General features: G+C 41.2%; 1 long non-coding RNA gene across 1 annotated transcript in view; it reads right to left on the minus strand.

Moving 5' to 3' along the window:
- LOC140514244 (uncharacterized) overlaps positions 1–21,774 on the minus strand; it is a 98,421-nt gene that overhangs the window by 55,658 nt on the left and 20,989 nt on the right. Inside the window, exon 2 of the long non-coding RNA XR_011970483.1 lies at positions 9,862–9,958. This is a non-coding gene — a long non-coding RNA (uncharacterized lncRNA). The remainder of the gene's footprint in view (positions 1–9,861; positions 9,959–21,774) is intronic.

Genomic DNA, 21,774 nt, shown 5'->3' on the forward strand with positions numbered 1-21,774 from the left:
CTCGTTCTGGGGCACAGTGAAAGAAAAGATTTGCTTTGATGGGAGTGGATACGTAGGGGATATGCAGGGGAAGGGGAAAGAGAAGGGGGCAAACATTAAGTGCCTACTATGTGCCAGGCAATGTGTTAAGTGCTTTACAAATGTTATCTCATTTAATCCTCACAGCAACCCTGGGAGGTAGGTGCTATTATAATTCCCATTATAGCTAAAGCAAACAGAGATTAAATGACTTCTCCAAGGTCACACAACTAGCAAGTGTCTGAGGCAGGATTTGAACTCCTCTTCCTGATTCCAGGCCTAGCATTCTATTTACTGCCCCACTGGACTATGGTATCGGGGCAAAAACATGGGTTTCTAGAATCAGAAGATCAGATTTTTAAATCTGGGTTCACCATTTGCTGTTAACTTAAGCCAAGTCACTTAACACATGTGCCTCAGTTTTTTAATCTGTAAATGGTAATAATAATAATACCTATGTTATCCATTGCATATTAGGGCACAATACCTTAAAGGTCTCTACAAATATAAATTTAAAGTATCATTTATAAGTGGGGTTGTGTGTGTGTGTGTGTGTGTGTGTGTGAGAGTGTGTGTGTGTTTGTCTAAATCTCTGATTTTATCCATGTGGCAATTTCTGGTGTGGAAAACTTCCTCCAGTGATGCAGATGAACAACTCATTTCTAATTTATAGTCTTAAAAGAGTTGCCTGGACCACTGAGAAGTTAAATGACTTACTTGTCCATGATCACACAGCCAGTATGTATCAGAGTGAAAATCTGAACTCGAGTCTCCCTTACTCCAAGATGTAGAAGCAGCTAAGTGGCAAAGTAGATAGAGTGCTAGGACTGAAGTCAGGAACACTTGAGTTCAAATTCAGCCTCTTATACTTGCTAACTGTGTGGCCCTGAAAAAGTCATTTAACCTCTAGTTGCCTCAGTTTCCTCAAATGTAAAATGGAGAGAATAATAGCACCCACTTCCCAGGGTTGTTGTGAGGATCAAATGAGATATCATTTGTGAAGTGCTTAGCACAGTACCTGGCCCATCATCACTATACTAATGGTATTATTACTAAGATCCTCTATGCACTATGCCATGCTGCTTTAAGTAGTTATTAATTATTTTCATGATGGTATGCAGGATTATAGTCTATCAACAGGATGTATTACATTGATATGGATCTATAATATCAATATTATTTCAATACTGGTATGTTACATCAATATTGATATTATTTCAATACCAATAATACTTTTATTATCTAATTCAGAGTTGTGTGTCAGACAGTCAACTAGCATTTATTAAGTGCCAGACATGGTGCTAAGTACTAGGGACACAAAGAAAAACAAGAGATAGACCCTGATCATAGGGCACTCCTATCTCTCTAACGGAGGAGACAACTCACAAGCCACTATATGCGTACAAGTTATTAGAAATTGGAAGTCCTTCATAATCTGGCCCCAGCCTACCTTTACAGCCTTATTGTTCATTCACTCCCCTCATGTACTTGAGGAGCCAGCCTACATGGCCTTGCTGTCCTCTACAACACTCTGTCTCTCCTCTCCACACCTTGTACAGGTTATTCCCCTATGCTTGGAAAGAAAGACTGATACATATAGTACTTTCCAAAACTCAAAATACTGCATAAATATGAGCTATCATAACTTTAGTAAGTCCCAAGTGGGAAGTGACAGGGGGTTCTCCAACTGCCTTTGTCTTAGCATTTAGTAGAGCATCCTAACTATACTGCTAAAAGAGATTTTAGAGATTGTCATTTTACCAATGAGGAAACTGAGGCCCAGAGAGATGGAGATTACATAGGCCATTGAGGACAAAAGAGAGATTTGTACCTAGATGTTCTGACGTCAAATCCAGTGCTGTTCCCACTATAATATGCTTTACTGAAAGGGTCTGGCCCTACCTAGTTCTTGGGCAGGAAAGGGGGCATTTGAGCTCTGTGTTCTAGAATCTCTCTGTAGTGCTCTAAGGAAGGGGGTAGGTGGGAGTGTTTACTTTCTCATTCCAGAAAGTAGTGTTTTACCCACCATCTCCATTTTCCGCTCAGGCCCTTGGTGGGTTTACTGGTTTTCCTTATTAACATGCAGCTCTACCTCCCACTGCAGATTCCCCAATCTTAGACCTTTCTGAAGTTTGTACCACAGCCTTTGACACTGTATGAGGCCCCCAGTTCCCTTGGCTCCCCCGTATGAGATTAGCCAATACATCATATCCTAAGGGAGAAGAAGCCTGACCTTATGGATTGGGTCAGGAAGGAGTCAGGGTGGAAACCCCAGTTTCTGAGAAAGTAGGAAGGTATTTGCAGTTCTCTGGTCCAACTGCTCTTCTTCCGAAGGGGAGTTAACAGTGAGACCGAGCAGTGAGTTCTCCTCCCAAGGAAAACATCAAACAAAAATGATTTTGAGGAGGGAGGTGGGCGGAGATGGGGGTAATTAGCATAGCAGAGAGTAGGGTGGAGAGGGAATTTTAACTTTCTCCTGCTAGTCGACTTTCCGCATCAAACACTCGCAAACACACATCTGTCATCTGGATGCTTGGCTGGGCCTTCCCCAGTTCCAGGAAATCAATTCCAAAGGCTGAAGATTGTCCCTGGCTTGGACGCTGGAGGCCATCCAGGCGGCAGATTAAATTGTTTGAGAAAACCGTAACAGGCTTGAGACTGCACGTATTGAAGCACCCCCAGTGACCTTCCTGGAGAAGTTAAAAAATATCCATCCTCACCCTAAGAACAGCCCCATTTACTCAGAGGGGCATCCTCTCTTTGTTATTCAGGAATGTAGGCCGCTGGGTGGGCCTGATGGGAAGGGGGAATTCATTGCAGTTCCAACCAACATATTTATATAATCTAGGATTTGTTAGACTTCTTTGTAGTTAGGGCTACTAAGACAGAAACAGAAAATGTCCCTGCCCTAAAGAGGCTTCCTTTCTACTGAAGAAACTGCAGAGAAGGCGGTAGAAGGCTAGTACCCTAGGGACAGAGTCTTCTGAACCATCACAATGGCACTAGTCCTACAAGGAAGATTTATGAGATTCAGTGACCAGAAAGTTCTTAAATCCATTCTTAAATGGATTAGGAAGCTGAAGTTTGGTACACTCACTTGAGTTGTTGCCCTAAAAAATCAAGTTTAATGAACCCTCTTAACTCTCCTGTCCTCCCATCCACTCTATAACTTCCATTGATCAAAGTGGAAGGGAGCTGTTGGAAAGAAGGGCTGGATTTCACCACTGCACAAATACGGCTGAGTTCACTGCTCAATTCTCCCACCTTAATTGCCTAGACCGAACACCCTACTCTCTTGCCCCAACACCACTTATATTTCAGTCTAAGTTCCTGAGTCCTTGGTCAGAAGACCCGAACTTGGAAATGTGGATGGTGTGGAGAGAGGGAGCCAGGACTTGAGGATGCTGAGTTTGCTGGTGGAATCAAAGCTGGGGCTTTTTTTTTTTCCCAGAGAGAAAAAGAGGAGGGCATCTTTTGATGGGAGAAAGTGAAAAGAGCCCCTGAGGTACAATAGGTTTCTGCTTATCCGGTCTAGAAAAAGCAGGACCCCACAAACACCTCTTTTTAACCCTTTTCTTCCCTTAGGGATACCAAGATAAGATCCTATGCCTCTCTTTCCTATGCCTGCTTCTCTACCTTTCTCCTGCAGTGCCCAACACAGAACTGTCTCCAGCCCCAGGACCCAGAGAACTGACATTACTAGCAGGTACCCCAGGAGCAGTCCTTGCTAATTTTAGCTGTGCAACTAGGTGTCTTAGGACTCTCCAGACATACTTCATTCTGTCACTCTTCACCCAGCGAGGCTATCCCCAAAGACCAGTTCCTCCCCTACGGCCACAGCTGACCTAGCTTTTTCCCAGCTGGCACTATGAGCCTTTCCTTTGGAAGGAAAGGAGGAAGAGGCAGCCAGATTTCTTAAGGTGGCTGGGGTTAGTCCTGATTTACCCATTCTAAGGATGATGATGGTATCCTACTTTCATTTCCCAGTGAATAGATTTCCGGGTGGAGGGTGGGGCAGGGCAGAGCTGTAAATAGGGCTGGATGACCAGGATTCTGTTCTAAGGTAAAGACCATCTTGGGCATCTACTTACTGCTTCCTCCCCTTTCTTTCTCTCGAGTCTTGCTTTCTCACATTACTCTGTGTCCTACATTTCTGTCCCTCTACCCCACTCCCCATACTGGGCGCTAGGGGTCATCAGCTATGCCATGAAGGCTGGGGCTAGATTCTCAAAGGAAAAGTCATTTTTTCCCCCCTGCCTACCACTCTCTTCTCAATTGAATGTACCCAGGAGTCAGAATTCCTAGTTATGGCTTTGTAGGGTGTGTTGGGTTGGGTTGTACTGGGCTAGGCTGGAATAAAGAATCAAGTTTCTTTCCAATTTTTTCCTTTTTCTCCCCTCCCATATCTTGCCACCTGCACTAGGGGCCAATAACCCTGACTCTCCTCAGTTCTAACAGCAATCGAAAGAGTCGTCCTTCCTGTCCAGGATGTGAAGTAATTGGTGGCCCATGTACTCTCTCCTACCACAGATTTCAACGATTACTAGAAGAAAAGGACATTAATTGCTGTTCCAGCCAGGGGGATAGTGAGTGCCTCATAATACAGGTCTGGGCAGCAGGGGTTTTCTTTCTTCCTCTCTACTTCAGCAGGTGAGAGAGTGAAAGCAGCTCTGTATTCCAAAGGGTTTTTACTGCCATCGTGTGGAGTTGAGGAGGGGGTGGGGGGTAGGGGATGCATGACTGATACTTCTCTCTCTCTCTCTCTCTCTCTCTCTCTCTCTCTCTCTTTCTCTCTTCCTCCCTCCCTCCTCATCAGCTACCTTTCTGTTTCTCTAGTCCTAGGTTCAGCAACTTTTTAAGCTCTGAATTTGAATGTCTAAGGCTTAGTTAGACCCATGAAAGGGAAGGAGAGAGAGGTGGGGAAAAGAGAGAAGGAGAGAGAGAAGAAGAGGGAGGGGGAGAGGGAGAGAGAGAGAGACAGAGAAACAGAGACAGAGAGACAGAGACAGAGTCAGACAGAGACAGAGAGACAGACAAGAGAGGCAAAGACAGAGTCAGACAGAGACAGAGACAGACAGAGAGACAGAGACAGACAGAGAGAGACAGAGAGGGAAAGGAGATAATAAGGAGAACAGCAGGAAAAGCAGTCTCAGACAGGATTCAGTGAGTGGCCCTAGGCTGCCGACCCCTGATCTAACATATATGTTCCCCTCGAGGCTTCTCCACATCCCTCAACCTACACACCCAAGGCCTCTTTCCTAAACCTGTTCCTGTATCTTTCTCTCCAACAGCAACATAGTCAGCATTAAAATGGCATAAATATAGTTGTTCTTCTATGCCCTGTCTTTGTATATGCTCACCCTGATGGATGAGTCAAGACCTGGGGTGACGATTAGCTGTCATTCATTAGTCCCCTTACCTTGTGCCTTTTTACAATGTCTTAGTCGGATGTCTGCTATCCACTCTGGCCCATCCCCAGCCTTGCCTCCAGGTGTGGCCTGACAGTGGCATGAGTCTGAATGCACTTAAATAATAAAAGGCATCTGATGAGGAAGGTGGGAAGAGACCTCCCCAGAACAGCTCATTGCTCTGCCAGCCTCCAGATTCTTGGAAACTGAGAAAAAAAAGGTTTGACCCTTGTCTACCCAACAGAAGTGTACCTAGCACACAATAATAATGGCTAACATTTACATAGTGCTCTAACCTTTTGCAAAGTGAATTACATCTTCCCCCTCCATTTGATCTCTAATAGATCTTCCTCCCTATAGATGAGGAAACTGAAACTGAGGGAAGTTAAGGGATTTGACCAAGGTCACTGAGCTTGAAAGTGCTTGTGGAAAGATTTGCACTCCGGTCTTCTTGATTCCCAGTATGGTTCTTTATCCACTCTGCCACCTATCAACCAGGACTTTGCCCTGGATATGCCAACATGGAGGTGAGGTGTGAGATCCTTATCCCCGTACTGACTGAGGGTTTGGAACTTCTGTTCTAACCATATAGAGCAACCACACCTCTGCTACCTCTACCCTCATAGGGTTCTGTGGCTAGGTGGCCCTCTTCTAGAGTCTACCTTCCTTGTGGACCCTTGTAGGGTCTAGGGCAAGACTCTAGGTGGTGGACTCCACCCTTTCCTGGCTCAACTACAGCCTCCATCCCAACCCCCAGCTCAACTGAACTTACCCCAAGTATAAGAACTCATAGGATTTATGTGGTTCAGGGGCCCTTCCTAGAAGCTCTTCTTCCCCCAAGTTCAATAGGAAAGCAGATGGGGGTATTTTAAAAAATCAATTCTTATCTGACTTTATTCCACCTGACCCCTGCCACCCTCAATAAATCCCATCCCCGTATGCCAGGAATATCCTGCCTACTCCAACTGGCCTATACTTTCTACCTTCTGTCATTTAAATGGCTTCAGAGAGACTGTTTCCTCCATGAGGTCTCCCCAGGCAAATTGGAAGAGAAGGGATCATTTCCCTCCTACGTCTCTCCACTGACACTACCTGGTCTAAATGTGAGACTCCAGGTCCTCTTACTTCACTCCCAGAAAATATTTTTTATCCCTTTGTTTGAAAATACTAAAAATTAAATCCATAAATCTGTGGTATTCTTATCTGACGTGTCCCATTTGTTATCTACGTGTGGCTTGAACATCTGTCCATGTCAATATTATCCCTCCATATGTCTTTGACACTGTGGGCAGCATGATGTAAGAAGAAAGCCCAATAAGCCAGGAAGCAAGAGATCTGAGTTCTAGTTCCAGATAGGCTAGTGACTAGTTATGCTGCCTTTAGAAGATGATTTCACCTCCCTGAGCCTTAGTTTTCTTGCCTGTAAAATGAAGGGTTGGAATAGATCCTTTATGAATAGTGAGAACTGTCCATGTCTGTGTTGTATTTCTTAGAGTATTTGTTGTTGGGTTCATCCTTCGTTTCTGAAGAAGGCCATGCCATCAGAAAAATGATGACATGGCTGGCCCTTGACTTTGTTTTGAGTGAGGGAGGGCTGTGCAGGTCACCAGCCTCACTTCTCCTCCAGAGCCATCTGAATCCAGTGACTAGACATTCCTCAGGATGATGACCCTGGATGCACTGGGGGATCTTGGGCCCTTTAGACCAAGGTCAATGCAGGTACTCACTTACGGAGAGGCCAGGCCCATTCAGTGAACAGACCTGTTTAAGAAGTAGCCAGGGCATGGCCCCTTTAATGACATCAAGAAAAGAAAGACATCAGGCGGGGTGGGAAACAGCAACAGTTACTGTTGATAATCACTCTGAAGCCAGGAGAAAGGGTCACCCCTCTCAAATCAAACTTCTCCCCATCCTGCTTTCTCTCAGAGTCACTGCAAAATGGCCTGGTCCCCATAGTACCCTAGCAAGGACAGGAACCCTGCCTAAATTATTTTATCCAATCACTTGCCAAGTCCTTAATAAGTGTGCTTGGTGGGGACAATGATGATTCTAGTCTCTTCTCTACATCCAGCTGAAATTTGGGCAAAAGGAACATTCTTAAAGGGGAGAGGATGTCACAAAAGCCCAAGTCCAAAAGCAAAGTGCTGCCTTAGGAAAGGTGTATAGAAGAACAGCAGGGGGCAGGCTTAGTCCCTTGGTGATAATAAATAGGGACATTACAGGCTGAATTTTAGATATACATATATGGAATATGTACATATATGAAATATATACACATGGATATATGCACACATGAAATATGTCACAATACACTATGCAAATAGAAGTGCATATATTACACATATGTGTATACGTGTATTATCTACACATGTGTATCTTTTATACACACACATACATACACACACACACACATACACACACACCTAGACCCTGAAAAAGCTAACTCAGGTTCAACACATTTTTGTGGGTCAGCATTCACTAAAAACCATAGTTCAGAAGCCCTTACCAATGTATTTCGTTCACTAGACCAACCAGCAGACATAATTCAAAGCAAAAGACATTTAATAAAATAGTACAGCAACCTAAGTGACAAGGAAGCTGCCCCCAATGCTTAGGGTAACTTCATATGTTACCATGCTGTCAATGGAGGAACAAAAACATATATACCATCAGCAGGACTGGGAAATAGACATGGGAGGGCACATATGGCTAGGAAATATTCATGAAGGGACATACCCATGGGGCATGCATGTGGCTGGAGCATACACATAGGTGAGTAACTCATAGCTCAGATGTCTTCTGGTCATGTCATTAAGCACCAATGTCTTCTCATGAAGTCACGGGGTAAGTTGCTTTCCCTACCAAGCTGAGGATTTCTACTGCTCTGTTCTCTCTGCTTTGGTGCTCCCTGCTGGGCATCCCTAGTGAGCTGCTTTCTGCTGGCTTATCCCTGCTACCATATGCTGATCTTTGACTTATGAAGCCTCTTCAGTTCTTCTGCTGCCATCTGGTGAACTGTAGTTGTTATTCAACTCCCTTCTTGCAGGTAGAGGGCTATATTCCATTTAGCCAAAGCTTTTGAAGTCACATTTGGCAAATCCTTGTGATTTTGAGGATGGGGAAACTAAGGCTCAGGAAGAGAAAAATGACTGTCCCAAAGTCAAACATATCATTTGCCTAAAGTCAAACTGCCAGAATTTGAAACCAGGTCTCAACTTAGTGATGTACCTGGTGAAGAGTCAGCATGATGTACTGAAAAGTAAGTCATAGACTCTTGCTGAACCTCAGTTTACTCATTAGTTAAATTACAAGGTTAGAGCAGCTGATGCCCAAGGTCCCTTCCAGTTCAAAATCTATGATCCTCTGATATCTAAGTTCCCTTCAAGGTCTGAATTTTATGAGTTCCTTACTAGGTGCCTTACCACTGTGACCCCACCGGGACCTCAGGTAAGTCATTTCAGCCCTCAAAGTTTCATTGTCTTTGTCTGTAAAATGAAATAAGATACCTGTAGGTATCTCATGGAAGAATAAATGTGGATGTCTGGTAAAGTGTAACTGCTCTCTAAGCATGCAGTTACTATTGATGGTTAGATGCTTTTTGTAGGACCCTTAATCCCCTGGACATGTTGGTCTGTCTATTTGTTGAGGACAACAAGGGTAGTCAGTAGGTCTTTTGGAGTAGATACTGAAACTGCGATGCAGTTTGTTGATAGTTAGGTGGTGTGACAGATCAGTGACACCTCATGGTAGACACAGGTAACTACATGAGTCTGGACTGAAGCCACAGGGCGGCATCTAGCTTTCCTACATTATGGTAGAGAGGAGTTGATTGCAGTTAATCATACTTATTGCTTTAGAGAGAGAGAGAGTTACTTGGCAACTGAAAACAAAACCCTTTCAGCCATCTTGCTACCAGCACTCAGATGTACATTTGTTTGATATGGATTTTTCCCTCTCTAGGGGAAAGAATAAAGGACATGGAGGAAGATATGGAGGATATTACTGCCCCTGGGAGTTCTTATTAAAGTCAGGATGCCCTCCTCTCTGCCAAGCCTTCCAGTTGCTATATCAACCATTTCTAGTTGTCCATATCTTCTTTATTTTCTCAACTGCAAATTTATCCATATCTGCTGTCAAAGTAGGTCCTTTATAATGGGGGATCTTCCAGGAAGAGGTCATACAGAAGGTCATTCAACTAGAGTGCCTTTGCTTCTTGGGACACTGGCTTTGGGTTACTCTGCTCTGATGGGTTACACATTGTCATGTGTGTTATTTGACAGCTGGTGCATGACCTGGGGAGGGAAGGTCTTTGCTACTTTCAGTCTGGTTCCTAGTAAGAGGGGAATTTCTAATCACTAAGCCAATCAATTTTCCCCACAGTCTAACCCTATTAAGGGTGGGATAGGATTGGACAGAACAGGGAGAAGGGGCAAACCTTCTGATCCCGAGGCTTTTAGGCTGATGTTGCTTGGCCATTGTGTTGTAGAATACAGAAACAAGATGGGGACATTTCCAGCTGTAGATTGAAGAGCCTAAGAAGAAAGAAGGGAACAAGCATGTATTAAGTACCTACTAGTGCCAAACACTGTGGTAAGTACTTTACAAATATTATCTTATTTGATCCTCACACTAACCCTGGAAGGTAGGTGCTGTTTTATTCCCATTTCACAGATGAGTAAACTGAGGCAGAGGTTAAGTTACTTGCCCAGTCTTACACAGCTAGTAAGAATTTGAATCCAGATTAGAATTCAGGTCTTCCTGACTCCCAGTCAGTGCTCTATTCACTACTGTACCACTTAGTGGACAATGATCCCATGAGACCACTTAGGTCATAGTTCTATCCCCTGTATCAACTACCCATTGAGCTTTGGGTGGATTACATCACTTCTGTCTCTTAGGGGATCTCATCTTTATAATCTTCTGTTGTGGCTGTCATTTAGTCATGCCTGACTCTTCCTGATTCCATCTGGGTTTGGTTTTGGTTTTTTTGGCAAAGATACTGGAGTGGTTGGCCATTTCTTTCTCCAGCTCCCTCTAGAGATGAGGAAACTGAGGCAAACAGGTGTGAGGGATTTGCCTAGGGTCACATAGCTAGTAAGTGTCAGAAGCTGGATTTGAACTCAAGTCCTTCTGACTCCAGGACAAGCATTCTATCCACTGCACCACCTGCAGCCCTCTAGGCTCTATGTATTATCCAGAGCTGTAATTAGGGTTTTCTCAAAGGGTGACAAATTGAAACTTCCAGTTCTTCATAGACATAGGAACAACAAAGGTTAGCATCTGTCAGTGAGACAGAAAGAATAAAATAGAAAGCTACCGGATAGCATACTTGGGGGGAGGGTGAGAATTTCTTTGCCTCACCCTATTCCTGTCTCCCACTTGGGAGGAGTACCCTCCCATCAGTGTTCTTGGGGTCTCAGTCTCCCCTGTCCACTCAGAGGTGATGTCACCAGACCCTCTGAAATGAGAGCCCACATTATAACCTTTGCTCAAGGGAAAACTCCCCATTATATAGCTACCTCAACTGCTTGGTCTTCTCTTTATGAAAGGGAAATAGTTTCTGAGTGTGTTCAAGTCTGAAACTCACTCCCAGTCTAGGGACAAACTAAAACTCACTTTCTCAAATTCTCCTTTTAGCTCTCTTCCAAAGAACTCACAGCACCTCACATTCATTCTCATATTCTTTTAACATTCCCAGGAGGCTTCTTGGAAGTAGGCATTACTGGGCATTGTTTTACACATAGGAAAAAGGACTCAAATAGTGGATCATGAAGGATTTGAAATTGTCCTAAAATGTAGCCCAAGGTTTGTTCCACAGGGTCTGGCACCTAGTAGGCACTTAATAAATCCTTATTGACTGACTACTACATATCAGCAGACAAGTATTCCTGTACTTCCTGTATGTCTCCAAATCAAGTCTGAGATCCAAAGAGTGGGGTATTTGGCATCTTGCAATTCAGCTACTCCTAAGTGACTAAGGCTGATTTTAACCACGTTTCTACTTTCAGTGACTACAGACAATATAGTGTGGTGACTCGAGCAAGAACTTCCTATAAGGAAGACTTAGGTTCTAATCCCATTTTAGACACACTACCTGGGTTATCCTAGAAAAGTCATTTTAAAATCTCTGTATCCTAGTTTCCTCCTATACAATTAGGAAATTAGACTTGGACTCTTCTTTGCAGGTCTCTTCTAGTTCCAAATATATGATCCTATGATCCTTCTTCATTTTCCTAAGGAATGAGTAAGAGGGATGTCTAGGGACTTGGTAGAACAAGTAAGAAAGATCTGTTTAGTCACTCAGCAAATACTTTTAGCACCTCTTACACACCTAGCACTATGCCAGGTGACATGCAGGAAACAAAATAACTATACGTTATAATCTTCATGGGGAGATGAGGCTTGTTAGAGGACAAGACAGTCTATAATTCAATGCTAAATTATGTGATTCAAACTATGACCTATAGGAGTTCAGAAGTGGAGAAGATTAATAAGTAGAAGAATAGTTAATGAAGACTTCATGAATGAGTTGGAACTTTAGCAGGGCATTGAGGGATGAGCAGAAATTTTGCTAATGCACAATGGAAGGAAAGGGCATTCCCAAACAAGGAGAAGAGCTGAAAAAAGGTGCTTCAGTGGAGTGCTGCAGAGACAACATTACCCAGCTCTGAATTTGTAGTCAAGGGATTGCTTTCTACCTATGTAAACTTGAGCAAGTGGCATCATCTTCTTCATCTGTGAAATGGGAGCGGAAAGTGCATTTGAATGCATGATCTTGAAGGTCCTTTCTAGCTCTCAATCTATGAATGAACACTACATTGAAAGGGAGGTGGTGCAAAAATAAGACCAGCTTGGCTGGAATGGATAAAGTTTAGGTAAACTTCAGTTTAGTGTAAAGAAAAAATTACTCAACTTGGGGTCTAAAGATCTGGTTTCAAATCCCTGCTGTCCCCTGTCTGTGTGACCTTGGACAAATGTTCTCTAAGGAACTTAGCTTCCTCATTTGTATATTTAGAAGGTAGACTTTGATGAATTTAGGAGTTCCTTTCATCCCCAGTTCTATGATTTTAAGTCATTTGTGGCTAATATTTGTATAATGTTTTAAGTTGTAGAAAGCTCTTAGTATTATCATCTCATTCGATTTTCACAACTCCATGAGGTAAGTTCTACATGTATTATTATTTCCATTTTATAGATGAAAAAACTGAGTCTGGAAGAAATTAGACTGAGAGAGATTAAGTGACTTGACCCAGTGTCACACCTTATTAAGTATCTGAGGCAGGATTCAAACTCAGTCTTGATTCTGTGTCCACACTGCCTCTCTGGGCCTTATTTTTCCTCTTTCTGCAAGAAGAGTATGGTACTACCTACTCTTATTCTGCAATCCTAAAGTACTGTGAAGATCAGGGAAATTTGAGGATATCTGGAAAATATTTTGAAGTATGATATGGTGAAAGAGGGAGAGACAGAGGATAAAGCTGGCATGAAAGATATAGAGGCCACTGACTATTATGGATACCAGACTTTATTCTAAGGCAAATCCTTTCTTCCCCACACCCCCAGGTCTCTTACTGTTTTAGAGCCAACACCAGTGACTCACTCTGCTCCTGTGCCCATCCCCAAAATTACTTACTAGTTTTTCTCCTTCTCTGTCAAAAGGACAGCAAGAAGAAAAAGGACCCTTTGTCCCCCTGCAAATACCCACATCCCATGAGTATCTTATCTTCTTTCCTAACTTCGTCCTGGCTGGAAGGTTGAAGGTGGTGGTTCTGTGAGAGAGAAGGGAGATCCTTGGGGAAAGGGACAGACAGGAGGCCAGGGTGGGGCTGTGTAGCTGAAGAAGAAGACTAGTGTAGTACTGGAAACAAAGTCTTTTGGGTTAGAATTCCTTGTCTCCTGCCCACTAGGAGAGGGGAAAAGAGGCTGGGCAAAAGACTAAAAAACATCAGAAGGAGAAGTGCCAATGAAAAAATTCCCTGGAGCTAATCTAACTGGGACCTAATCAGTCTTTTGTGTGTCTTATTTACTACAATGTCTTTCCACTGTTGTAAACCTCAGTTGCTTGGCTGCTTCTGGTTCTTCCTCTCCAATTGTCCTTCTCTGCCCCCAGGGGAATGCAACTGTCCTTTTCTGGTCAGGCAGAGGAAAGGAGGTACCTCTCTCAAAGACAGCATTAGCTTTAAATAAGAACTGGAGAAGCTCCCCACCAGCAGCAAGGGATTGCATGGAAATGAAAGTTCTCAACCTTTCTTTGAGCTGTAAGGTAAAGAACAAGGTGAGAAAAGGGAAGAATCAAATATAAGAAGTGTGACTATGCAAATCCTTTATCAGTCTTTAAAGTTAAGCATTGAGAAACTGCAGAGGAAGTTCTAGAGAAGGAATCTCTTTATGGGAGAAAAAAGCATATTTTTCTATAGCATGTCTATTCCTAAAGAGTAGGGACCTTCTTTAGTTGAATTCACAGACATTCATTAAGTGCCTTTTATGTGCTGAAAAAGGAAATGCCACATATATAATTAATATACAAAATAAAAACAGGTAAAATAATGCACCTCATGATAAGTACATTTGAGAAGTGTGAAGGGTTATGTGAAAAGGGAAACGTTCATTATGGATCGGGGTATTTGGATCAAGGAAGGCTTTCTAGAGGAGGTGGCATTTGAGTTGGGCTATAAGTGATGGGTAGAAATTGAGCAGGTGGAAAAGGAGAAGATATATACCCACACTATGAGAAGGAATGTAACATGAGATAAGCATGAGGCCTCAAATGCTAGGCAAAGGAATTTTAACATTATTTGGTACATAACGGGGATTCGTTGAATGGCTTTGAGCAGAGAAAGGACATGACCAGATCAATGCACCAGGAAGAGAAGTCTATCTACTCCCATAAAGCACTTAGTACAAAGTGCTCAGAACATTACCAAATATTTAACTAATGAGGTGAGCAGGATTATTAGCCAGTCCTAATAGGCCCCTATACTTAGATCATGTACAGTATGTTCTGCCTGTTATCAACCCAATGGAGACTTGGTGAGCCTGCTTTCAGAAATATGATGGAGGAGCAGCCCTTTACCTACCTGCTTCAAAGCATGTTCTGTTATCCTCTGTTTCCTACTGGCTTACTTCATGATAAAAAAAATCATTTAATTGGCTGCTGAGCCTGAACTAAGTGTGCACACAAAAGGCATGGACAGATGAAAACTCTCTGTTTCCAGCAGCAATTAAGTGAAGCGTAAACCTTTGAGTGGGGAGAAAGAGGTCTTCTCACCTAGATTGCCATGTGGCCACGAATGTATGGCACTGTTGTTTCTTTGTCTTTGTTGTGCTGCTTCTTTGTTAAACTTTGGTGAATTAGTATTAGAGGCAGAACAGACCAGGTAACAACTTTGTTCACACAGAAAGGTCAGAAGTACCATCACAGGTCCAGCAACTGGAATCTCTACAGTTTACCAGTAGCTGCAACAACTAAGCCAGTCTTGAGGAGTAACCAGTGTGACCCATTCCAGTAGTAAAATAGTCCAGGACCAGAGACACTGTGTAATACAAGCAAGGGGACAATTTGCCCATTGTCTGTGCTATACCTAGAAGTCAACTTGATGAGAGGAATATTTGTAGTAACCATTTTAAGACTGAATTTACTCTCCCTAGGGACTGCGTGGTGAATGAGAATGGGCTTTCGGGCTTCAGAGGTTTTTCTACCTTGGTCCTTTCTATTTCTCCTGAGTAAATATTCCTTTGGAAAAGCTAACTAGTGTTGATGATTACCAATTACATTGAATAGATAACTGATCAAAATGATTAGGGGAGGGAAGGAAGTTTGTGAATGATATTGAAAGGAACACTGTTGAATTATAGGACTCAAGAAAGACACTACTCAGCACCACCATCCCCAGGGTTTCCCCTATAAACTTGAGAAGAAACAGTAGCTAGTCTTGCTCTGGGGACCAGTCTTGCTAGTTGAGTATGAGTTGGGAGGGTGAGCCCAGAGCCTTCATGTGCAACACCTGTTAATAATAATGATTGACTTTATATAGTTTCTTAAGGCTTACAAAGTACTTTATAAATAATATACTTGTGTAGAACTTATGTAAAAGGGGGAGAAGAAATTGCTATTTCTCATAAATGGAATATGGGAGGAGAGTCTACAAATATGGAGGAAGGGCTGGAGGAAAATAAAATGAAGCTTGCTGTTATCTGAAATGGACAAAAGAGAGTCAAACACATGCATAAAGCACCACAAAGACACACAAAGAGTTTAGTATGTTAATACATCAAATTCGACTGAGGAAAATGGAAGAAAGAGAGGGAAGGTTAAGAGGGATGATCATATCTCAGAAAGAATAGCTACAAGGAAAGCAAATCTTCTGATCCAAGGGAAAAGTTAAAGGGGGTGGGGGGAGAGAAGAAAAAGCAAAGAACTAGAATCTAAGGTGTGCTTCACAGATAATTGGTTAATGATGAAACAAAAATATGAATATAATGGAATATTATTGAGTCATTAAAAATGACCAAAATAAGATAATATCAGAAAATTCTGAGTAGGATGAACTGAGACAGAATTGAGCAGAACTGCAACAATTTATATCAGGATATCAACATTGTGAAGAAAAACAACTTTGAAAGATTTAAGAATTATGATCAATGCAATCAATCAATGAAAATTTATTAAGTACCAAGCCTTTTGCTAAGTTCTGAGGATACAAAAATCAATTAATCAAAAAAAATTATGAAGCACCCACTATGTGCCATGACACTGTATTAAGGTCTGGAAATACAAAAAGAGGTCCTCAAGGGGCTTACAAATCTAACAAGAAAGACAATATGCAAATAAATATATACAAATCAAGTTATATACAGAATAAATAGCAAATAACTGAAAGAGGGAAAGCACTGTGATTTAGAGGGTTTAGGAAAGGCTCTCTACAGAAGGTGGGATTTTAGTTGGAATTAAAAGAACCCAGGGAGGTCAGTAGTCAAAGCAAAGGAAGAACATTCCAGGCATGGAGGACAGTCAGAGAAAATACCTTGAGCTAAGAGATGAAGTGTCTTGTTCATGGAACAGCCAGGAGGCCAGTGTCATTGGACTGAAGAGAACATGTTGGGGAGTAAGTAAAGTAGAGGGAGTAAGATTAGAAAGGTATGAGGGAACTAGATTATGAAGGGCTTTAAATGCCAAACAGCATTTTGTATAGCTTTAGATGATGTATGATAAAACATGTTATCCACCTCCTGACAGAGAGATACAATGGTCACAAGGTGCAAGAAGAGACACACATTTTTGGACCTGGCCGTTGTGTAAATTGTTTTGATTGGTCTATGTCTATTTGTTAAGAAAATTCTTTTTTTTACTTTCTTCCTTTCTTTCTCTCATTAATTGAGGGGAAGTATTCAGGCAAGTTGGTGACGAATTTAGCTATAGAAATATTTCCCCCCAAGGGGGGCATTTAACATTAACTATTTTTAAATGCATAATAGAATAGAATAGAAGCAAGTACAGAAAGAAGCACAAATAAGCAAGAATGTTTTGAAAGTATTGCATAGGATTTATTTTATGCTTTAAAAAAACAAGCAAAATGAAATGGATATTGATGATTTCATAGAGAATCCTGTTATGTGGATGGAAAAGCTCTTTTTTGGTGTTTAATTTTAGGATAAAAAAACCTTAAAAAGTGTTTTACATAAATCATCTCAGTTTAGCTCCATAACAGCTCTATGAGACAGATATTAATAACCCCATTTTATGGATGAAGAAGCTAAGGATCAGATAGCTTAAGTGACTTGCCTGTTGTCATACACAGTATAAGTACTGGAGGTGGGATTTGATGTACATTTTCTTCCTATAAGCATCACAAACTCAACATGTCCAAAACTGAACTCATTACCTTTCCCTCTAAATTACTCTGCCACCCCGAACTTCTCTATTTCTTTTGAAGGCATTATCTTGTTAAACAGATTTGAAACTTTGGTATCATCCTTAACTTCTCATGCTCATTCTACATATCTAGTCAGTTGCCAAAATCTTATCAATTTATACTTCCTCAACATCTTTTGCATCCATTCTACTCTCTCCTCTTTCATTATAACCAATCTACTTCAGACCCTGAAGTTGGTGACCTTGCACAGCTGTCCCTCACTCAAATCAAAGTCAACTGCAAGTCATGTCATCATCTTGATATCATGGTCCTCTTCAAGAATGAAGGACAAACACAACAATTTCTAGACTCGACTATTGAAAGACCCTCCAGCTTTTCCTTCTTCAATCATCCCTCCACCCAGAGGCCAAATAGATATTCCTAAAGCACAATTATAATCATTTCATCATTCCTCTACTGAAGAAATTCCAATGACTCCCTATTACTTTTTGGATAAAATATAAACTCCATTTAACATTTAAAATCCTTGATAATTTAATCTCATCAGTCCACTGATGACTCTTATGACAATGGAATCTCAGGATGGGAAGCAATGATAGGAAAAGGCTAGGGATAGGGACTGAACCTGTAATTTCAATGGTATAGGGAGTTCCTATTGAAGAACTTCATCTACCCATGCAGATATCTACAGTTTGGAATCTTAGAATTGCCTAGAACACCAGAGCTTAGATAATTGGCTCAGTGAATATGTGTCAGAGGGATTTGAACCCAGATCTTCCTGGCTTTGAGGTCAGCTCACTATCCACCAAGCCATTCTGCAAAAAGAATTTAAATTCATTTCCCTTTTTGAGATGATGAAAAATATTATTTCAGCAGCTTTAAAAATCTGCCATTAAATATTTTAGACACAAGGCAGTAAATAGAATCTATCTTACTCCCTCTTGACCCCCATCCCAAAAATCATCCCCACTCTGGTCAAGCCGAACTTTTAAAACATTTTATTTCTTATATAAAGAAGCAAACATAGAAGCTTGCAGTGTCTGCTCCCTGTTCAATATCAAAGGTAGCCTAATTTTGATCAAATAGATAATTTTCTAGGAACTGATAAAGGTACCCTTGGCCCCAAGGCAAGGTCTCACCTGAAAACATCATGCTTGCAACAGCTCCTGGGCTCCTCAAAGCATAATCCGTTTTGTGCATTGAGAAAAGAACCCCTTTATAAACCAACTGTGGCTTCTGATATACAGGTCCCACCTTGACATTGCTACCCCATCAGCTGCTAAGGGTATCAGCTCTAGGTTTAGGACACAGAGATCACAAATGACTTTAGAAAAATGCTTCTCCAAAGTGGGTCAAGTTTAATGGGCACTTCAGACTGAAAAAATAACCAAGTTACCTCCCTCAGCTCATTCTTAAGCCTAACAAGGTATAAGGTAGTGATGTAAGGTGAGAGTTTTTTCTGACTGGCAATGAAAAGTCTAATCCTATAATGGTCCATTAAACCAGCCTCTAGTGAGAAGGGGAGGGTGGGGAAGGGAATAAGCATTTATATAACACTTTCTATACATGACTAGGCAGAGTAGATAAGACAAGCAAAACCTCTCTAACGAGTCTCTAGAACCCGTATACAACTAAAATTGTACATTCAGATGGGTCCTTGAACTCCAAGTCTCAGTTCCCAGACAGGCCAACTCTGGATACCACACTCAATAAAAGTCAGGACTATTTAGAATTTCACTCTGATAATGAGGTCAAACCTATGCCTCATGCTTAGATGTACTTCTTGTTTCCATATGGGATGCAAATGCGCAAAAACCAAAGCCTCTTGGGGGAATCTGTGAAGATCTGTCTTCTTGGCAGAAACTAACACTGGCCCTAGGCCAATAAGATCTGCCAATTCCTCTATCAAACTGGGCTCTGACTCCACAAGATTTTGGCCCATAGGTGCTAAGAAACACTTCCCTTCCCCCACTATTTTTAAAGTTCCAGATTATATAAGAGACCAAAATGAGCTCAAGGGAATTAATTCATCCTTGAAGAGGATACATTTAAAGATAAACAAAATCCCATGACAATCCAGTCATACCAATGTGACCTTCTCTCTGATGGACATGCAACATTTACAAATGTGCCAAAACTGGACCAGGTACATCATGTCACATTACCTTAGTTATATACATGTGAGGTTTATAGAAACCATTCTATCCTCCTTTCTTTCATTAAAGCTCCTCAAGAAAAAAAACATTCATCCCATGTGGCCACTAGCTGCCAAAAGACTCCTCTGGTCAAAGCAATAGGAATGAGTTCTGACCAGATGCAGGTATACTCCTTGACTCTGCACACTAATTTTTGTACCACCATTCACTTCCTTACACATTTATGATTCTTCTCTGCCCCATGGGGTTAAGAATTCTCTTTAAATATTGTACTGATGCCTTTTGATTTAACACCACATTTCCTATTATACTCCTCAGTGCTCTTACCACCACTCCACACTGTCTCTCAGCCTGCGATAGAAAATATGCTAGCAACATTTAGAAGTTTCTTGGATGTCAATTATGAATTAAGACAAAAGGTTTATCAGTTTATCTCAGACTATGAGTTCTAGAGAAATCAAAAATCTCATATAAGAGATATTAATAATAAGTTTTACCCACATAGCTTGTGAACAATGGTTGATAATCTTCCCTCTATAGTTAAAACACACCATAAATTCAGGTAATATATCTTAAGTAGTGTGAAGTGTTCTATACTTCAACATTTAAAGAGAGATGTAACCCCTTAGAGAGGTTAATCCTTAGTGATGTTTTAGATGTAACCCTTAGCGAGAGTTTAGTTTCTTAAATATGAGAAATTTAAAATGAAATTTCAGAGGGTCTATGAACTTGGATAGAAAAAAAGTATATCTTTATTTTAACATAATTGATTTTCCTTGTAATCCTATATACTTTATTTTATGCATGTAAAAACATTATTCTGAGAAGGGCCTACATTATTCTGTAGATTTCACCAGACTGCTAAAGAGGTTGATGACAAAAAAGGTTAAGAATCCCTGATTCACAAAAAGGCCACAAAAATAATTGAAAAGCAGGCACGTAAGACTTAGGAGGGAAGGTTAAAAAGGAACTGAGATAATTACAGACAATCTCCAATTTAAATGAGTTTCCAAATGTTCATTTGTAAGTTAGGTGTTTGGAATGTGGAATATATTTTTTCCATATAAACTATCCTATAAAATGATACTTAGCAGATCAACCCACAAAAGCGTATTTAATCCATAAGATAATTGAAATAGCATCAGTGGTAGGTCTATGTCTTGTATATTAAAGTCTATCGCCAGCTCATTTTGCATTGGGAATGGGATGAAATAATGGGAATGGGGCACCCTGGGTAAAGGATCCAGTGGCCTTCGGGTAGGTCTCTTACAGGAGAGCTGCCCCCATAGTTAGAAATAGGAATGAGCGATTTAGTGTTGGCAGTTCAGGCAGCTGATGTTGAGACAGAATAGGATCTTCGGTGGTAGGTGGGAAAGGAGTACTAATGTACATTAGTACTTTCAGAGAATTGTCTCCTCAGAGCTTTTAAAAGAGAATATAAAATTCAGTATTCTCATGGACAACTCAGGAGACAAATTAATTTGGGGTTATCAATAGACCCCACATATACAGCATATCCCTAAAAAGAAAGAAATATATTGTTTTACATTTTTAAAACAGCCCTTATTGATAGGAATGTACTATCCAAGATGCTGCCATGGAGAGGGGTGCAGGCCATACTTCCTTTCCACATAGTCACCTCACTTCATCTTGAGATCTTCCAGAAGTATGAGGTACAACATATAAGGTCATAATCATGCATCATGGCACCCTTCTCCTAAGATAGCTTTCCTCCCCAAACCCTGAGGGATGAGTCCTGGAATGCTCTAGGGGCTCAACTGCTCTCTCTTAGCATGAGTGCAACTGCAGCGAGACTGTCCAACATATAGCAAATTTTAAACTCTACAAAACTTCCTTCCTTGTGAAGAAGGGGCAGATTGTGATGTTGCAAAGGCCTGCTCTTTGAACAAATTGTGGTTACACTCTGTTGGAGAAGAGATCTCAGATGGAGAGCAAACAGCAGCAATTATGTAAAAAGATGATGATGTACACATATGAGAATGTCGGGGATTTGGGGCTACATTATGACACATGGAAAATAACATTAGCAATGTCAGATTTCAAGAAAAATGTCTATATTCTTTAAGAATGTTTTTAAACTTATTTCATCTGGAAATTGTAATGGTACAGAAGCTAGCACGTGTAAAATCCTTTGAGCAGTAAAGAAAAAGATAATCCATCTATTCAAAATATCCTTATTTTATAAATACACAGCACATGTATCTGTTGGGTAAATAAAACCAGTTGTTCCTTAATTTTAAAAATTGAACAATTGATATTGATAATATGACATGGCTATTCTGATATTCATGCTCGCAA

This window comes from Notamacropus eugenii, chromosome 7 (genome assembly GCF_028372415.1).
Source record: "Notamacropus eugenii isolate mMacEug1 chromosome 7, mMacEug1.pri_v2, whole genome shotgun sequence".
Taxonomy (NCBI): domain Eukaryota; kingdom Metazoa; phylum Chordata; class Mammalia; order Diprotodontia; family Macropodidae; genus Notamacropus; species Notamacropus eugenii.